The sequence below is a fragment of the Silurus meridionalis genome, chromosome 19 (genome assembly GCF_014805685.1).
Source record: "Silurus meridionalis isolate SWU-2019-XX chromosome 19, ASM1480568v1, whole genome shotgun sequence".
Taxonomy (NCBI): Eukaryota; Metazoa; Chordata; class Actinopteri; order Siluriformes; family Siluridae; genus Silurus; species Silurus meridionalis.
This window is the reverse complement of record NC_060902.1, coordinates 2561937-2582465: the sequence shown is the minus strand read 5'-3', so window position 1 is coordinate 2582465 and position 20529 is coordinate 2561937.

The following is a 20529-nucleotide window of genomic DNA, read 5'->3' as shown; positions in this document are numbered from 1 at the left end:
TGTTTTTGTCTTGTCTTTTCTGTTTTGTCTTGTATAGTCCAAGCTGAATGTATAGTGTTATTTATGCCTGTACTTTAAGAGTCACTAACATCTGGAACTAAATTCCTTGTGTGTGCCAACACATTTGGCCAATAAACCTGATTCTGATTCTGATAAGGGTGTCTGCCAAATCCCATAATTAGAACTAAGTGTAAAACATATTTAAAATATGTCTCTGGCATTGTTGAGAGGGCTTTTTAAATGTGGGGGTGCACTTAACCAGATCGACTTACACTAATCTTATTGATGCGACTAAGCACTTGAGGGGTTAAGAGGCTTGTTTAGGGAAACTTGGAAATGGGATTTGAACTCATGACCTTTCAATCAGCAATCCATTATCTTAACCACTTAGCTACCACTTCTGCATGTTGACTGCAAAGAAAGTATACACTTTGGATGAATGTTGGTACAATGAACTTAAATAGACCGTTCTGTGAGTCTTTACCGGGGCTTTTTTTTTTATTATTATTTTGAAACCCCAAAGGATGGTTTTAGAACAATTTCTAGCATTAGCATCAGTAATCGTTTACCGGAATGCTAAAATCATTGATCGGATCAAGTTGCATGGCTTCACTTGTGCTCCCAGGCGTTTCTATTAGTACATGGATTTTTTGTGTTATGTATATAAATGCGTGGTAACCCATCCTGTGCTCATTTGATACGCATTTCACATCCTAAACCCGTCAGAACTCCATCCTTACACAATATGAGCCTGTCGAAATAGCACTTGATTGACGTGCCCCCTCTTTGCCCTGTAGATCTTTGGGAGTTTGGAGCGTTGGGTTGCATGTTCAGCTCAGCGCTCAGAGCAGGGTTTTCCCACTTGACCAGCAGCCCACCCTTTGATCAAAGGCACAGCCGCTAGGCAAGCCGCCAGCGGCAGAGTTTACTCCGTACCCTGATTCTCTCCCTCACTCTCCTCGGTTAGGTAAATAAACCAGTGGTTGCTAAAACCTTGTAGTGAAACAGCATTGATATCATACCACTTATTCAACTGGATATGAGTGCAGGGATGGACTGCCTTCTGCCATCATTTTCCTTTACTTTGCATCCAAATGGAGAACTCCAGTGACCTCCCCTTGGCTCATAAAGAGAGACTGACAGGAAGAGACACAGGGAGCGTGAGAGTAATTGTTGCTCAGGGTCTTGTCAGAGTTAGAAGATGTCCCACTGAGATAATAAGTACTTTTCGGTGCCTCTTCAGCTACTTGTGTCTGTATGTTTGCTGCTAACCTCATCTGGACCACGGAATGGGTTTTTGAATATCTCTATGATAAGAAAACATGAACTAGGACAAAGGGACAGCAGATGGAAGGGGTAATATTTGGTTGAGGAGCTCAGAACTGTCCCAAATCCCTTTCACAGTGCTTGACTTGATGCTCAAGACTCTTACTTAACCTTTATTAATGTTTAGGTTTTCTCCTCTAATATTCGCTCATTGGTTGTTGCTACTTGAATATTTTATTTATGTCATATTTGTCTTAAGTATTTTTTGCTGTAACAGACATACTAGAATCCTCTAGTATGTATCTCTATTTATGTGTATTATGCCGTAGATGCTGAAGTTGTATCCCCACCCTCTGCCCATAATTCCTGGTATACGCTCAGGGGTTCAAAGCAACCCTACATACGCGGTGTTCTCAAAAGGTTTCGAGACTAATGGTGCTAACTGGTGCTATTCTGACCACGTCGGCGATTTGATCATGGACAGCTAGTTAAAGCAAAGAGCAAACGTGAAGTTCTGTGTGAGACTGGGCAAATCTACCACAGAGACGTTTGACACAACGTACGTTTCACAGTTGGCAACGCTACAATGAGACGTTCGAGGTGTTTTGAGTACCACGCACGCATCAAGAGCGGAAGAACATCACTGGAAGATGACAAACGATCTGGAAGACCTTAAACAAGCTCAACCCCTGAAAATGTCAAAACCATTTGGCAACATGTGCATGATGATCGTGGGAGAACAATCCACATGATCTCACTTCCGTACCCACCACACTCACCAGATTCAGCTCCTGTAGACTTCACCCTCTTCCTGAAGATGAAGATACAGCTCGAAGGTCGACACTTTGACACCATCGCTGAGAGCTGCATTGCGCGAATCACAGAAGGGGGACTATTTTGAAAGTGATATTGTGTAAATGTAGATATATAAAGTACTTTCTTGTAAAAAGAGTGAGTCTCGAAACAGTTTGACACCACCTCGTAGAATATAAACTGAATATAAAGCAAATAATTTCTTGATTCTCACTTCTTTAATTTATTTTTTTTACAGTTATATTCGATCCTTACAATATTTTATTAAAGCTCTTCATTCCTTGAATCCAGTTTTATGACTACTTCTATGTTCAAAGGCCTGAAAGCAGTTACAGTATGTAAAGATAATTTCAAAATAAAATGAATATTCTAGAACAAGGCCAGCTTTTGTCAGAAATATGTATATATTTTTATTCAGAAATATTTGGCTTTATTGTTTACTGGGGAATTTGTCTGTGACAGAAAGCAGCATTCTTTGGAAACAATTTTGATTCTCTCTGCACTGCTGTAAAATGTGAATATCCCTCTGGAAAGAATAAAGTGATCTATCGATCTACCATACGATACAATCCTCCCGGTGCTAAAAGGCATTAGAAGGATGACTCAGGATTACACAAAACTCATAACACAAACATGGCCAGAAAACATATTGTTATTACCTTAAACTCACTTTGGAGAACGTTTAAAATTACGCAAGCAGGTTTTCGAAAATGAGATTTCGGAAAAAGATTGTTGAATGCGTTTTAACAGAAATTACCTCAGATTAGCATCAATGGCAAAATAAATTACCTTAAATCAGTTAGCAAATACTATTATATCTCAGACACTAGGTGCTAGCGAGCCTAGTATGATCCAGGCCCTCAAAGTAGTAAGTAAATGCTAAAAATATGCAAAAGACCTCAGATTAGTTAGTCAAATCAAGTTAAGTCAAGTCAAGTCAAGTCGAGTCAAGTCAAGTTTATTTCTATAGCGCTTTTCACAACAGACATTGTCTCAAAGCAGCTTTACAGAAATCAACAGTCAAGCACATGCTAACAGAAATAAATTCAGAATATTGAGTGAATGCTAAAATACATTCCTTCATATTTGTCAGCAAAGGCCATCATACCACAGACAGTGGGAATAAACAGAAATTACCTCAGAATTAGCAAAGGATAAAGTGCCTGATACAGTAGAATGTTAAAGACACACAATCAAATTTAATGCCTTAAATTCAGTGGACCTTCAAATGACCTCATAACATCAGAAAATTATGCAAAAATGATAACTCATAAGTATGGCTGCCAGCAATAATGCACAGGTGGGAAAATAATGCAAGTGTGCACGATAGCTGAAGCGCAAGCAAGTTCAGGATGAGAATGTTTAATATAAAACAGGCACAACTCCAATACGGCAGGCAAAACCTTGGAACGGTTAAAAAATGGGTGATTAGTTAAACAATGCAAAAGTGTGCTAGGCAGAAACAGGAACGAGAAAACCAAAACAAGACCAAGAACACACCTGAGACCTTGGACATATAAACGGCTTGGTAATTGACTTAACCGGACAAGTTTCTTTGAAAAATATAGTAAGGGGAATGTTTTCCAACACTATTATGAATAGATAGATAGACAGATCAATCACCTTATTCATTCCAGAGGCAAACTCACAATTTCTTTCTACACATCACATCTGTATAATCATTTTTAACCTATTTTCTCTGCACAATGTACCTCCCCATTAATGCTAATTGCATTTCATTGGCTATGTACTTGTACTCCGTACACTGGCGTTCTAATCTAATCTAATCTAATCTAATCTAATCTAATCTAATTACCTATTACCAATTTCTTCGCTGAACCACACCACTTAAGGCCTGATACAAAAGTATATATTTCAGATTAGCTAAAAATGCTAATTTACCTCAGACTAGATAACGGAAATGAGCTGTTATGAGAATGCTAAAATAAATGATCTAAGATTAACTACTGAAGATTTGACATCAGGCCACAGTAGATACTACTTCTGATCACCTCGAACTAACACTGAAGAATGTTTGTAATAGCACATGGTCATTTTGGTCATTTTCTTGTCTTCACATCGAACCCATGGAGAACATTTTACCTCACAGTCTGTTATGGAATCCAGGAAAGATTTTATTGGATCATCTCACACGCTGTGACACCAATTTATAATCTTGAACCAAAAAAACAGAAAGTTTTCTCAGTATGAAGTTTCAGGCCAATTTAAAACCAACAATCAGAGCTTGGGAATATTCAGTCACGTCAAAATAACAAAAAAAATTAATCTGGAGAAAATGGCAAGATGACTTTGAGCTAAAAATGAAAATATAATAAGATAATATTCATCAACTCTGACAGAATCCTTTGAAAAAAAGCCAATATTTGTGAAAGCTTTAGAAACTTATTAAAGATCAACGTAAATCGCAGAAGCCTAAAAGTAAAATCTTTTCATGTCGGCAGTTCCCAAAGCTGTCACGTTTTTCACAACTTCTTAAAATACTTATAACAAATATTCTTTGGCAAAAAAACAGTTTGCGTTCCAAACAGGTTTAGACTTTCATTCTTCATCAAACGAAAAAGGAAAAAAGAAAAAACCCTCTCTATCGACCGCACCGTCCTTGCTTCCATTTACACATAAGAGCACTAGATGTTGTGATGTGGACGGGCACCTTGAAAAGTCTTCGCTAATTGTTGAAGAGCGGGCCGTTTTTCCCTGCTCTCGGCAGTACAATGAGGATTAGCGCCATAATTTTCACTTCAAACAATTGACCTCTGACTCCAGCTCAAACCAAGCAGGGATCTGGAGATTCTTTTTATTATGACACCGAATAAACTACAGTCCAAACCCTCCAGAGCCCAATCCATTAGCATGTCTTTGAAAACACCAGCACTTTCTTTTCATGACCCCCACGTCCATAAAAAGCTTTCAATACCCACAAAGCTGGATAAGAAAGTTGAAATCACACATAGGGTTGATTTTTTCTTTATCCACACAAAGATTAAATATATAAAACTTCAATTAAAAACTCAAATATCTTTTACGATTAGCATCAGTGACGAGTTAGGCTAGAGCAAAGATGACGTAAATTACCTCAAATGAGTTATTGAACTATAAATGACCTCACACTAGATTGTTTATGCTAAAAGATATTACCTCAGGTTAGCTTTAGGACGATGCATCTGCCCAGATTAGGTGGCACGTGACATAACAGTAATTAAGAATAATTTAGAATAATGGGTAAAATCTGACATTGAAATAGGTCTGATTATAAAGACCATATATCACTTGCTATCATATAGTTAGCTTGCAAATCTACATAACCTTAGTTTAGGTGGCACAGGGTAACAGAAATGACCTCAGAATATAGAGGGGAATGCTCAAATAAATTACTTCATTTTAGTTATCAAATGACATCAGAAATTACTTTAGATATAACCTCAGATTAGTTGGCAAATGCCAATAAACCTAATACAGTAAGACATGAGACTTATGATATGAAACCTTAGAACAGAAAGTTAATGCTAAAATAAAACCTCATATTAGTTAACAAATGCTGAAATACCTCAGATTTATATGATAAAATAGTGTACATTTCCTTAAATTACAAATGCTAACATACCACAGACCTGCTAAAAATGTAAACATGCCTCAGAGAGTAGGACCTAAAAGAAACTACCTCAGAATATTGAGTAAATGCCATCAATTAAATAAAAAAATATACTACCTCAAATTAGTACAACAGACAGTTAAATGTACAGAAATTACCTCAGAACTGTAAGATAATGCTCAAATGACCTCAGGTCTTTTAGAAAAATCCAAAATACCTTATACAGTAGAACGTAACAGTAATGACCTCATACTGTAAAACTGAGAAAATGCTAAATTACTTAATTTACCTCAAATTAGATACAAAATGCTAACTCCCACTAATAGTAGGTCCTAATCAATCAATCAAAATCAGGAATTACCTCAGAATAGTAATTGTATGCTAAAATAGTGTAACTTTCCCCAGATTGCTTAGCAAATGCTAACATACCACAGACAGTAGGTCTTTAAAAATTACTTCAAGTTAAAAAAGGAGTGCTATGATAATGTAAATTACCTCAGATTAGCTAAAAATGTTAACATACCTCAGAAAGTAGGTCCTAAAAAAATTACTTTAGAATATTGAGTAAATACAAGGAATTAAATAAAAACATACTGTCAGCTACCTCAAATTGGACCACAGACAACACAAGTATTGAAATTACCTCAGAATTGTGAAACAATGCTAAATCTAAATCATCCAAGGTCTACCTCAAAACAATCTACCCAAATTGACCTCAGATGAGTTAACAAATAATACAACAGGTTAGTTAGCAAAGGCAAATTTACTTTATAATCTATCTATTTATCTATCAAATAAAGCCAATCTCAAAATGTAAACATAAATTACCTCAGATTACGCAAATTAGCTTATCATTAGCAAATGATACAACAGGCTAGTTAAGAACATGTAATTACTTCAGAGCAATTAGCAATATCTATCTATCTATCTATCTATCTATCTATCTATCTATCTATCTATCTATCTATCTATCTATCTATCTATCTATCTGTCTGTCTGTCTGTCTGTCTGTCTGTCTGTCTGTCTGTCTGTCTGTCTCTCTAACTATCTGTCTGTCTGTCTGTCCGCCTGTCCATCTGTCCATCTGTCTGTCCGTCCTAGGGCCTAACTCAAAAACATCAACCCTTAATTACATCGGATGACTTAGCAAATTATACAACAGGCTAGTAGGAAAATTACTTTAGTGCAATTAGCAAATGCAATCAAATTACCTCTGACTGACTAGCACATGCCATACCATTAATACTATATGTACGACGAAACCCAGACCATTTAGGTTGGTTTTATTTCTAGAACAATAAAATATTTAGCCCCCTTTTTTGTAGCTCTTCAACATAGACTGTTATTATTTAACTTTTCCTGACCTTGTGGAAAACCATACACCTTCTAAACCCTTTTATTCTGAATCTGAAATGCCATCAGCATCAGCTCTACATCTCCGTCGCCGGATTGCGGGCGTGAACTCGTTTTATGAAATCGCACTCCTCAATCCTATGTGTAATGTTAAGATTTTTTTTGTCAGCTGTCTGTCTGCCTTGTTAATGATAATAAGAGGGTTTAAAGTACTCATTCAATCAGAAGATACAGGGACGATGGTGCGGTCCCCCTGTGGAGCGTCCACAGCTGCGTGTCGGCGTCCAGCTGCTTCAGGTGCTACAGCAATCCTGATTCATTCTCCTTATCACTGTAGGGCGGATCCACCCCTCTCGGAGACAATCAGAATCTTCTAATTAACTCGTTAAAAGTTTTACATCTAAAACGACGCGTGTCAAACGTGACGTGGTGAATGAGTGGACGGGGAAGTTCCCACAAAGAGGGAAGAGTGAGGGGAAGAGTGTCTTACTTTTTACTATTGCTTGTGCTCATCCTAGTAAAGATTACATATACATGTTACATATACATATTACATAAACATATTACATATACATATTGTGCCGTATTTTCTGGACTATAAGCTGTTACTTTTTTCCCCACACTTTGAACCCCGCGGCTTAAACAATGAAGTGGCTAATTTATGGATTTTTCCGGGGTTTTTCCCAGTTTCACAAACTTCAAGACAAAAAACTGAGCCCCATAACATTAGACCAATGAAATTGCCGAACGGGTTCAGGTAAACCAATGAAACTCTTTATATTAAATCAGATGCGCTCCCACTGAATCGGGCCGCACCACAACATAAATATGGATGAGGTTCCTCTGACGTTTGACCTGCCGCTCACTCGGACTGTCTACAGGATAGGAGAATCATTCATCACGCTGAAAACAACCGAGTATGAAAACGCACTTCACCTGTGTTCTGAGCTGCACGGCATCGGGAGAAAAGCTTCACCGATGGTGACTTTTAAATGCACGACGATGCCAAAAGAAAAACTCCCGAGAGAAATTGTTGTGAAAGGAAGGAGGAAGACAGTGAACAATGACTTTCTTGGTAGGCTACTGTTTAGATACAAGCCGTGTAACAGACACTGACTTTCATAAAGCCTGTGAAAAGTTTTAGTTTTACACATAAGGTTTATAGACAGGTGCGGCTTATTTATGTTCAAAATAAACATCTTTGTCAAATTCAGTGGGTGCGGCTTATATTTGGGTGCGCTTAATAGTAAAAAATGACGGTATATATGAATCTCTAGTATATGTTTTATTTACATATACACTTTTTTTTCTGTTGTATTATATGTCTTATAATCATAAAAGGGATATATTTATTCAATGATCTGTCTGAATTGTGGATTGTGATTGGCTGGAAGATCGGGTGTGAGTTCAGAGCGTTAACCACACAAAGCATTATCCACGCAGGGGGAGTGGTAGATCAGTAGAGGTAACCAGGAGTGAACTCTAACAGCTTCATTATTAATATAGAAGCAATACAGAAACACGTACACTTATCAGGAGTAACATTATAAACAAGTGAACATTTTGTCCTCAAAGCTGATGTGTTAGAAGTAGGAAAAATGGGCAAGCGTAAGGATTTGAGCGAGTTTGATGAGAGCTAAATTGTGACGTCTGGACATCTGGGTCAGAGCATCTCCAAAACTGCAGCTCTTGTGGGCTTTTCCCAGTCTGCAGTGGTCTATTAAAAGTGCTCCAAGGAAGGAACAGTGGTGAACCGGCAACAGGGTCGTGGGCGGCCGAGGATCATGTGGGGAGCGAAGGCTGGTCCATGTGGTCCGATCCAACAGACGAGCTCCTGTAGCTCAAACTGCTGAAGAAGATCATGCTGTTAATGTTAGATGGGTCACGACTGTTTTAGCTGCAAAAGGGGGACCAACACAATATTAGGCAGATGGTCATAATGGAATGCCTGATTGGAGTAATTCTCTTTCTTTAAGAACTATTTATTAATAACCATATAAGTGAATGTAATCGAATAACACTACTTTATCTCTGTGTGTGACTTGGAAAAGCAGAATCCCAGATTTCACAAGACATATATAAAATAATTAAGGAAAATTAAACATCATTTGGATCCATTCAGTCAATTTCTGCAAACATCAATGACAGTTTAACCTGTCAATGCTAAAAGGTAATAATACACAGCTATGTGTAGGCTGCTATTGATCTTCTCATTGTGCACTAACATTTTTTTAGACTTACCTAGACCTGGATTATTACTGATTTATAAATAAAAAAATATACTGTATACGATTTTACATGTAGGTATTGTTGAAAATTATTATTATTATCCGATTTGCTCTATGATGTCATTTGGAACTTCTACGTAATTATGGTGGAATGTTAGCTTAGCATCCCTTAGCCCTAGCATAACTAGTATCTTCCTTTTGTGTCAATCAGTTAGTTTTCATCTATAGCAGAAAACGTTTTAAGATAAAAAAACACACTTTAAGAACTCAATTAGATCAGTTTTTTCCACATAAAACAAAGCGATTTATGACGAAATTCCCAAGTGTTCAAAATCACATTAAAAGCAGATACAATTCCATCACCATTTCTTTCTAGACAGCTTGATTTTAATGTTAATTTATTCTGACATGTTATCATCTCTCATGTCTCCAAACACTCCAGGGAGAAAATAAGTTACTTTTTTCAAACATATTTATAAAAAAGGGTGAGTGGAGAAGGTAAAAATACGACGCTTTCGCTCGGAAGCAGCACCGAGTGGGAGGAAAGCAGAGAGATGATCTAATTACAGACTCAGATGTATTTGGGAAGAATAGGATGAGGACTAATAAGCTGTCAACTTAGAAGTCTACTGTTGCTTTTTTCAAATAACGAGTTCCCTCAGATGCGCTGGAGAAGAATCAGCGGAACAAGACGAGGTCATTATGTGATGGACAACACTCTCTAACCACTTTATTGATATGACGACGCTGTTTGGAATATTTTCAGAGATTTGCTTTTATAAACCGGTCGAAAATCGGTTGCGTTCACATTTTGTTTCAAAGGGAAATGTGAAAAAGGGCAAATAAAAAAAACAGCTTTGAACATTTTTATCTCTCATGACGTGCATAGAAAATAATAATAATTATAGTTATTTTTTATTAAATATTTTTAAAAAATTAAACCATATTAAACCAACAAACCCATATTAAGCAATAAAACTAAACTAAATTCTTAAAAACCAAATCATTGAATTGATTGATTTAGAAATCCAATTTTCTCAAAATTAATTAATATTCCTTTATTGGAAAAATTGGACAAGGATTTTTAGGAATTATACATTTTATTTATAAATTGCAGCACCTCAAACACCTGACAATTTTTTTCCAATGTATATGGATCAGCTCTTTATTTGAGGAACATCAAAGTCTATACACGCCTTCTACAGTAAATTATTCAGTGGTTCAAATTTAACACTTTTCTGCTTTTTGAACATCCTATTCCACATTTAGTCCCTATTTGCTGTAAAATAACCTCCACTCTTCTGGGAAGCTTTGTGCCTATTCAGCCACAAGGGTGTTAGTAAAGTCAGGTACTGAAGTTGGTTGAGGTGAGAAGGTCTGGGGGGCAGCCACCGTTCACATTCATCCTAGAGGTGTTCAGTAGGGTTGAGGTCAGAGCTCTATAGTAGGTCACTCACGTAAAACATATCTTAATGAATCTGGCTTCGTGCACAGGGGCATTGTCATGCTGGAACAGGTTTGGATCTCCTAATTCAAGTGGAGGGAAAATGTCATGTCACCGCCCCCTGTGTGGGACACAGTCAGAAATCCCAGTACTTTTATCCATATAGTGTATATTGGCTAAAACTCTTAATCAAACTTTAAGATGGATTAAATATATTATTATTTTTAAAGTGTTTACAAAACTAGGAAAATTATTATTATGAAAATTATTGTTTTGTATTGTTTACTTGAGCTGATTGCAAAGCAAAGTAAAGGCATTGATTTCCAGCTCAGTGTTGCACATGCATCCACAGAATTTAAAACTGATTTTATCTTAAAGGGTTACTAAATGTTTCAAAAGATCAAGTTTTTCTTGGTTCAGATCAATTTATTAAAAAAAAAAAAAAAAACAAACCGATCTGTCCCACTTAAGATCAATATGAAACCCTATCTGTGTCTACACTTGCAAAATATTGTAGTATAATACTTAATTCCAAACCTTCATAGGAATAACCTTCATGCGATCATCATCATGAGGTCAGGATTTAGTAAAGTATTAAATGACCATCTACTGGAATCCATTCAGGGTTGTTTCTCCTTACTTGTGTTAAATTACCTTTAATGAAGATTTGGATCAAAGTGTTCTTCTAGATAGACTAAAAATGTGGTTAGTTATTAGAATAATGCTTACCTGGTCCTGAGCTCAGGTTTTATTTGACTGATCTTAAATAGGTAAAATTTGGTCTTCCACAGGGTTCCATTTTAGGCCCACTGTTTTTTATTCTTAATCATGCAACAGGGGGTGTCCCTGACTAAAGATTTATAATATTCGAATCAGAATTGTCATGTGTGAGTGTCAGGCTTAGGAGGACGGTAATGACAACCAGGTAGTTGAATATTATTCGGTCAAAAATGCTAGATGTGAAATGTAAATGTAAATGAAAATGTAATGCTGAGAACCCCCATATAAGAAAATTTTTATGATCCTCATTTCATAAAACCTTGGCGAAGATTCGACTGTAAGATCTGTTAGTCGAATCCAGCTCCTCCTATAGAAGCGATGAATCTTTGATTATTTGTGGTCACCTCTGGTATGTTTGTGTACAATGATTCATAAACATGCAATGAGTTTCCACTGTTATGCTGCTGACAAACCTTTGTATGCTTCAGCAAAGCCAGATGAGAGACACCAGCTTCATAAAGTAAATACTTTTACTAGAATCATCATCTTGTCAAAATCCTTATTAGAGCCAGAAGATATAACCACGTCTCTCTTTTACCACACTGTATCTACCTTTAGTAAAATTGTGCACTAATAATAAAATACTACTAATGACATAAAATATGAATGTTCCGCTCCACAGTAGCTGAAACATGATCAAAAGGTGCAGGCTCCTTGCTGGTACCTAGAACAATGAAAGCTACAGTGGGTGTCAGAGCTTTCTTGTATAAAGACTCCACAGTTATGTAAGAGTCTTTTAATTAGCGTTTGCAATTCAGGCACTGTCTTGAACTAATTTAAGATGAAAATCTGTTTGTTTAGGCAAGTCTTTGTATTAATACTATTCTCATTTGGTAAAAAGGTTCACTAGTGATTAATTCAGGAGCTACTCATTATAAGAAGAAACCCCTACTCGATTTATGCAGACAAGCTTGAGCTCTGTGGAAAGTACACATTTAAAAGCATTACTACTTAATGGCAACCAGAATCATCACCGGTTCTGAACAGAAGCAATGGGGAAATACACTTACATCAGCTTTCATAAAAATAACACACAAACCATACACCCGACTGCAAAACATACAGAAGTGAAGGAAAAAACTCTTCCTGGATGACTCCTTTCCATTCCACAGGCACTAAGGGCTCAAAGATTAGTTTTCATTAGGACGTGAATTATGTAAATGATGCAAATCGAGTAATTTGACCTTAAAGTTCACCACATGTTAACCCAATTAAACACTTATGGACTTTAGGTCTCTGTTTCAGATGGTGCTTTAGTTATCAAGACACCGACTTTGGCAAAAGTTTTTGGAAGAATGGTGTTTTTCGGTCCATTTCCAAAGCTTGAAGCCGTTCTGGTGTTTTGTGTTGGGCCAATCCCTTACTGACACGCTTAATGCTGTTTTCTTTCTCTCCTTTTTAATCCACCTGTCGGTATAAATTCAATTCTTTGTATAGGTCCTTTCATCCTCAAAATGAGACCCTTTTCATGTCAGGCGCTGAACTGACAACATTCATTCGAACCCAAGAGAGAATCAGATTCTCCGTTCGAGGATGAAAGCTGTTTTGAAAGCTTTGGGGAGAAAATTTTAATCGGACTGCAAACCAGTAGGATGGCACCCGATATGTTCCGTATCACTCTGCAGATATTTGACGCTCATCCTTAGCGGTTTGCTTGTCATTTATCTGCTCGCATGGCACTCATTGTGTCAATCTTGTCTAATGGAAAGCGGTGGAATTTAAGACAATTTTGTAACTTCCTGATGATTGGTCAGAGGGTGAACACCACTAAATTAAATATTTAATCTACTGTTGGTTTGTTCATGAACCTATTTTGATTGTGTGGCTTTTTCACTCTATTACTGGTGTATCATATCCTGGCTCTCATGCACCACAAACGTAGACTAGTTTATGAAGCTCACAATGAGCAGGCAGAAGGCAGTAAGAAGTCTGGGGTTAACGTGGATAAAACAGAGGGAGTCAGTGATGTAAACATGACCAAGAATAGACACATTCCTGATCACATGATCATCATCATCCTTTCTCTGCTTGTGTTCTATATGGTGGATCTTCATCCTGGATACATTTATTAGGTAATATTTTTTAATTCTTTAGTATTAATATATTAATATGATGAGGTTCAGTTACCAGTATGACACTAAAACAGGTAGTAGCAATGACTACTTTTTATTGAAGTACATGTCAGAGCCCAAAGTCAGAATTTCAACTCATTTAAAACACGAGTATCTGTACTTCTGCTTCTACTAGGATGTGTGTACTTTTGCCACCTCTGCCTCTCTTTTCTTTTGAAAACTAAATATACACAAAAACAAACAAATAAATAGTAATCAAAAAGAAATTATTGTTATGGCATAAGAAGAACACAATACTCCTGAATGCGCCCTGATAAAACAGGACGATAAAATCAGCATTGAGTAACGGCACCTCCTCAAGTGTTCAATTTCTTACCGAATTCTTTGTAATTATTGTTTGATTCAGTAAAGTTATTTTGTGGTATTTAAGTGATTATTTGTGCTCAGTAAGTCACTGATTGATTTTGTTAACTGTGGCAAAAGTTTATGGAATCTAAAATGTTTTTACGAACAGAAAATTCACACTTTCGGCCTTTTCACCTCCCTGTAACCTTTTTTTTTTTGATTGACGGCATGCATTTAAAATGAGAACTTCCTTCAATTCTGTGGTTTGAGAACTTGACTTTAGGGCTGAGATGTCTGTCATGTTTGAAAAGAATGCATGTGTTTTGAGAGCGTGTTCTTCACGCAGTCAAGGTTGCACAACGTATCAGATTACATCTGGGTAAGGCCATCCGGCTGCCTTGTCAAATCTCAACCTGAGACCCTGATCTCTGATTAAACCTGAACGTTAATGAGACATGGCCGAATCAGACCTTTGGTGAGCAAACAAATAGCTTGTTCAATTGCTTCCCTTGGCCAGGGTTTTTCTTTTCTTTTATTCATCAATCAATACATTATCTTGTGTCTATTTACAGCTGTCAGGTATGAATGCCAGGATGGAGGAAGGCGAAGGAGAATAAACACGGACGGTTGCAGGAGGATTGAGGCCCTGAAGCTTGAGCGTGTTGTTGATGGACAGAGCTGTAATTGTGCAGCACTTTTGCCATTCTAATGTGGGATGAATACAGCGCTGAAAGCTTCGCCTTCCCCTCCTTCTCTGTTGGTCTTGCCGTGTGACCGGGGCTTCGTTGTTTACCCTAGCACTCGTGCTTTGCTTTGCTCTGATGTGAGGGTGGAGAAAGATTGCGTGTCAAGAGCTCTCCTGGGCTAAACTATCATTCGGAAAGCGCTATCACACAGTCCTGACTCCCACGAGAGGCCGCCTGCTTGCTTGCTTTCCCGCCTGCCAGGCGTACAGGCGTGTCAGAGGAGATACAGACCACCACACAGTTTAAAGACAAGGGCACACCATGCAAATATAATTTTTTTGATTGTATTTGCATAACAGGAGCATTTAAGTATGGTGCAATGGTTGCGTAAATATCTCCGGATCATCTCTAACATGTGCATTCGTTTCACTTTAGCTTGATGACGGTATTAAGTCATGATGCGCGCTTCAAGGTCGCTGAGAAGTAAACGAACGTTGCAGCTAATCAACTGATGAACCAGAACTTGCTCATGCTAATGCAAACTTTGGTGGATGTGCAGGTTTTTCTTCCTGGGTTTTTATTGATAACGTTAAATGGAATAGGATGTTTAAAAAAAGCAGACGTGGGTGGTCAGATGTCCACAAACATTTTGCATTATAGTGTATTATTATTACAATAGAGTCTATTAAAGCATATTGAGACTCTCCAGTTCAGAGCAGATGATAGCAGTGCCCCTGTGCACAAAGACAACTTCATGAAGATTTGCTTTACATGGATTAGAGTGGAAGATCTCCTGCTGTAAATCTCAACCCTATTAAACATGATGAAAGTGTATGTTGACTGCACCCAAGGTCTCCCCACCTCACCTACATCAGTACCTGACTTTACCTACACCCGGGTGGCTGAATGACCCTCACAAATCTTCACAAGCACTAAAATCTAGTGGAACATCTTCCCTGAAAGGTGTTCTAAAATCGCAGATGAAACTTATGGTCAGATGTATATGATATGAAATATAACACATAATATATAAAAGCCTGGGAAGAAGATGAAGATGAAGAACAAGAACAATAACAACAACCATGGCTGACAAACATGAGACTAAGGATTAAAAATGTTTTAAAACACCTGTCTCACATTCTTCTCCTCAGGAAACATGTGGAAACCTTTAAGGTAAGAACCTTATGAAGGTCATTTGCATGATCTGTAGTGTGATAGATGTTTTAGGAACATCACAGGAATGATGTTTTTGGTCCCTCAAATGGAAACCAATTAAAAATCTACACTTCCTGCCTCAGTGTAAGATCCTGTCTTTGTTGCTTAGACCACAATAAAGAGAGCGAGAAATACATTAAGCTCCTTATAAGCTAATTTTTATCGACTGGCGATGTTTGCCATTGTGAGGAATTACGACATGCTAATCCTATTCTTAAGAAAGGTTAGCGAGAGGCTAGCACCACTATGGGATTTCTATTCTCTTTTCTCTCCTGAGGGAAATTTCTTTCAGACCGAGTGACCACTGTATGGGGTTCAGACTAACCTAATCTACTTAGCAACGCTAATCTAATTGTCTGAGAGTGTTGGACAGTCATCGAACCAAAAACTATGTGACATTCACTCGAAATGCCTGCATCCTTGTTAACTGTTCATCCTGCAGTGGTTCAGTAGTGACCTCAATTATTATTGAAAAGAAACGTCTACAGAAAGGAAGAAAAGAAAGAGTTTTGTCATTCCATTTGCCCCACAGAATTCGTTTGTCAGCCTCTGTACATTTGTTAAAGAAAATGAATGTAAATGTATTAGTTTCTTGAACAGCGAAATTGGAATCAGTTTCGATATACCACACAATTCTCGAATCTGATTGGTCAGAAGATTTTCTATAGGTATACATTTAATATATTTAATTAATCAGTGTGTTTTATTGGTAACAGCTAACTCATATTCATCTACATTATATGGACAAAAAGTTTGTGAACATCTGACCAGAAGATTTTCACTTGCTGTTCTGGAAGATTTTTAGAAAATCATAAACATATTTGGAAGTATAACAAGTACTGCTGGATCTCCCAGTCTTTCATTCTTGTTGATATTCCTCTTTTTGCCGAGTCTTGTAGTGTTGCTGGCTCTACCAATTGTGGTGGGTCTCTCAGTTTTCCTGGGTCCCCCAGTTCTTTTGATTTTGCTGGGTCTCCCAGTTCTGTTGGGTCTTTCAGTTTGCTGACTTTATTATTTCTTTTGGTTCCATGTGTTCTGTTTGTTCTCCCAGTTCTGCTGGTTCTCACAGTTCTGCTAGGTTCTTAATTTGTGTAGTTTTGCTGTATCTCAGAGTTTGGAAGGGTGTCCCAGGTCTGTTGTTTCTACTGGTTTTTCCAATTCTATTGATTTTGCTGGATCTCCCAGTTCAGTTCAGTCTTTCATTTCTGGTGATATTGCTGTCTTGTAGGCTCTACCAATTGTGTTGGGTCTCCCAATTTTCCTGGTTCCCCCAATTTTGTTGATTTTGCTGGGTCTTCCACTTTTGTTGGCTCCACCAATTTTTTTTTTTTTTTCTTAGTTTATTTCTTCACCTATTGTAGAGATGTATCATGCAGGGTCAGCCATGTTACAGTGGCCCTGCCACACAGAGGGTTAAGGACCTTGCTCGAGGTTGGCAGCTTGATGATTCCAGGGTTAACCACTAACCACTGGACCTCCCAGTTTTGCTGGCTCTGTTGGGTCTTTTAGTTTTCTTTTTTTTTTTTTTCCCACTGGTTATCCTTGTACCATTTGTTCTCAGAGTTCTGCTTGTTCTGATGGGTCTCACAGTTCTGTTTTCACATTTTGCTGGTTCTGATAGGTCTTTCAACTTTGCTGGTTCGCCCAGTTTTGCTGCCTCTGCTTTTAAAATTTCTGCCCGATCTCCCAATTCTGCTGGCTCTCCCAATTCTGCTGGTTGTCCCAGTACTGCTGGTCTTGCTGGGTCTCCAGTTATGCTGCTTTTTCTGATTTTGCCAGGTCTTCCAGTTTGTCTTGTACTGCTCAGTCTCCCAGGTCTGCTGGGTCTCCCAGTTCTGCAAGTTCCGTTGAGTCTTCCAGTTTGCATATTTTCTTTTTTCTTTTTTGTTGTTTTTTTCAGTTCTGCTAGCTCTCCCAGTTCACAGGTTCTGCAAAATCTCTCAGTTATCCTGGTTCTTCCAGTGTTTTTGGTTCTCACAGTTCGGCTTAATCTGTGAGAAGATTAAAAGCAAATGCATTAATATCGCATCTCTCCCTTTCCATCAGGGCCTTACATAATGATAGCCTGGTGTTTTATTTCATTGAAATGCTGTAGATGTTACTTAAATAAAAAAAAAACATATAAAATTATACATTTATAAAATACGTCTATAAATTGTCTCAGGGCAAGAAGACTCACGGGAAATGCAAAACCGTCTCTTCCAAAAAAGTAGTCCTGAGTAAAGCTCGCACATAGCCGACGCATCGTTTTTCAGCCCCATTGTGCAAAATCTCTTTTTGGTAATAAGCTCCGTGAAGTTGAATCTGCGGTCATGCGGCTGTGTGACTAAACAGAGCGACGAGACCCTCTGATTCAGCGTGACCCGCCGCATTTGTTTTCGGCTCCCTGAAAAGGAAGAGTGCTTAATTTCTCCTCTGTCTAGTAGATATCTCAAGGGCCTTATTAATTTGCCAAGCGGGACCTGCATGCAAATACGGATCATCAGCGACAGAGTTTGCTTAATAACATCAAAAGGGAAAGTCGGGAGGGGGAAACGAGGAGGCCCGGGAGCGAGTGGAGAATGTGTGTGTGTGTGTGTGGAGAAGAGAAAAGGCAAGCCATGCATAGATACAAAGCTGATTTGCATTTATGCTGATGAGAAGATGACTGAATTACTAAACAGTTGTAGGGCGTATGGTAGCAGGGCTCATGCAAGGCTTGCAGCTTTGCTCTGAACGAAGGGAAGTCCTTTTCCATGTTGTACCAGGTCAGGCACAGTGCACACAGAGTTTTTATTTTATTTTTTTTTACCACTTTTTTTGTTTCGCTTATTCAGCTGAATAAAAACAACTCAGAGTTCAGCTACAGGATGTTTTTTTACAAGCATTAAAATCCCACCCGGTGCCACTTCTAGACGTTGAGAAATTCCCAGCTGTATTATTGAGATACATGTAAAATGTGTATGGCATGTTTGACAAGTGGCACATATTTAATATATAATAACACTCACAAATTTTTTTATCATTGTTTGTTTTATATGGACATTAGCTCATAAGCTTTTAACCAGTTCCTGGATTTGGAGGGGTTCCTAATAAAATGTGTATGTTTATATATATATTGTGTATATAATGTACAATGGTTTGACTTTTCCGATCCCGTATGATACACTGGCACGGGCCCTGGATTTACGCATCTCCCTATTTTTTCTGTTTTTGGTGTTTCAAAACCTAATCTTAGTTCTTGTTTATTTCCTTTTTATCTGCGTCACCTGACACTGAAACACAGCACATCTCATGAACCGACGCTCGTCCATGCGCCTGCTGCCACATGCATATATATTGTATAGTTTATACATTACAGTACTGTAAATTGCTCTGTTTTACTTAATTATTTACTGTAATTTGTTAAATGATTAATTTATTACAGTATACTACTGTACCTCATACTGATCACCATTCTTTGAGACTCCAGTGTAGACTAGGCCATGTCTCAACTTACCATGTTTTCAAGTTATGATGGGGTCATCAGAACGCATCTCCATCAAAAGTCAAGGATGTGGCTTTACCAGTTTTCCCAGTTCTGATTGTTCCCAGTACTTCAGTTTCTGCTCTGCTGGTTCTGTCAGTTCTGCCTGTAGTGCAGATTTTCCCACTTTTGATAGTTCTCCTGGCTCTTTTCCCGAGTTCTTCTAGCTCAACTGGGTTTCTTAGTTTCTCAGTACTGCTGATTCAGATGGTTCTACCAATTCTCCCAGTTTAGTTGGTACTTCCAGATCTTCTAATTATGCCAGTTCTGCTGGTCCTGCTGCTATTTTGCTGCTTCCTCTGCTAGTTTAACTGGATCTTCTGATAGTTTAGTGATGGTTCCACTGCTATTTTTGTTTGTTCTTCTGCCAATTTTACTGGTTCTTTTGCTAGTTTTATAGGTTCTGCTGCTAGTTTTTCTAATTCTTTTGCCGGTTCTGCTGCCAGAGTTGCTGTTATTTTTTGCTAGTATGGCTGGTTCTTCTGCTAGTGTTGCAGGTTCTGCTGCTAATTTTACTAGCTCTTCTGCTACATTTGCTGATTCTTCTGCTATTGTCTCTGGTTCTTCTGCTGGTTTTGGTGGTTCTGTTTTTAGTATTACAGGTTCTGCAGCAGACGTTAGTAATTGCTATGCTTCCAGCTTCATGCCCAGCACAGTTACTATCCTCAGATGAGAGATGGTTGCTGACAGAAGATGACATGATGGTCCAGTCTAGCCTCAGGGAGAAACAGAGAGAGCTGAAAATTGGAAGTGGGACACCGTGGATGCCGATGGCATTGTCCTGTGCTGTGTTATCATGGTGGTGACATGGGTGATGATAATGCTGCTGCTGCTGATGAGACACACACTGATCCATGAAGTCATTGCGAGACCACTGATGGCAGTGTTTGGACTTTATTCGCACTTACTGGTGCATACAGGAGAGTATTGCTCTTTGAAAAAAGTACAGAAAGAACTTTTTCATATTTATTTCTTTTTTATCCTTATGTACACCTAAATGATTCACGAGAACCCATCACATCAATCCCCTTTCCGTTCTACAGAAATGTTCTACATTCCAACACTTTATTGCAACAACCCTGACGATACGCATGAAAATACCCTGCATTCGATCCGTTCCAGACATCGCTAAAGGATTCAAACTGAATAATAAAAATAAAAACTTTACAAACCCATGAATATGGAAATCTTAGTTTTTCATTAAAATCAAAA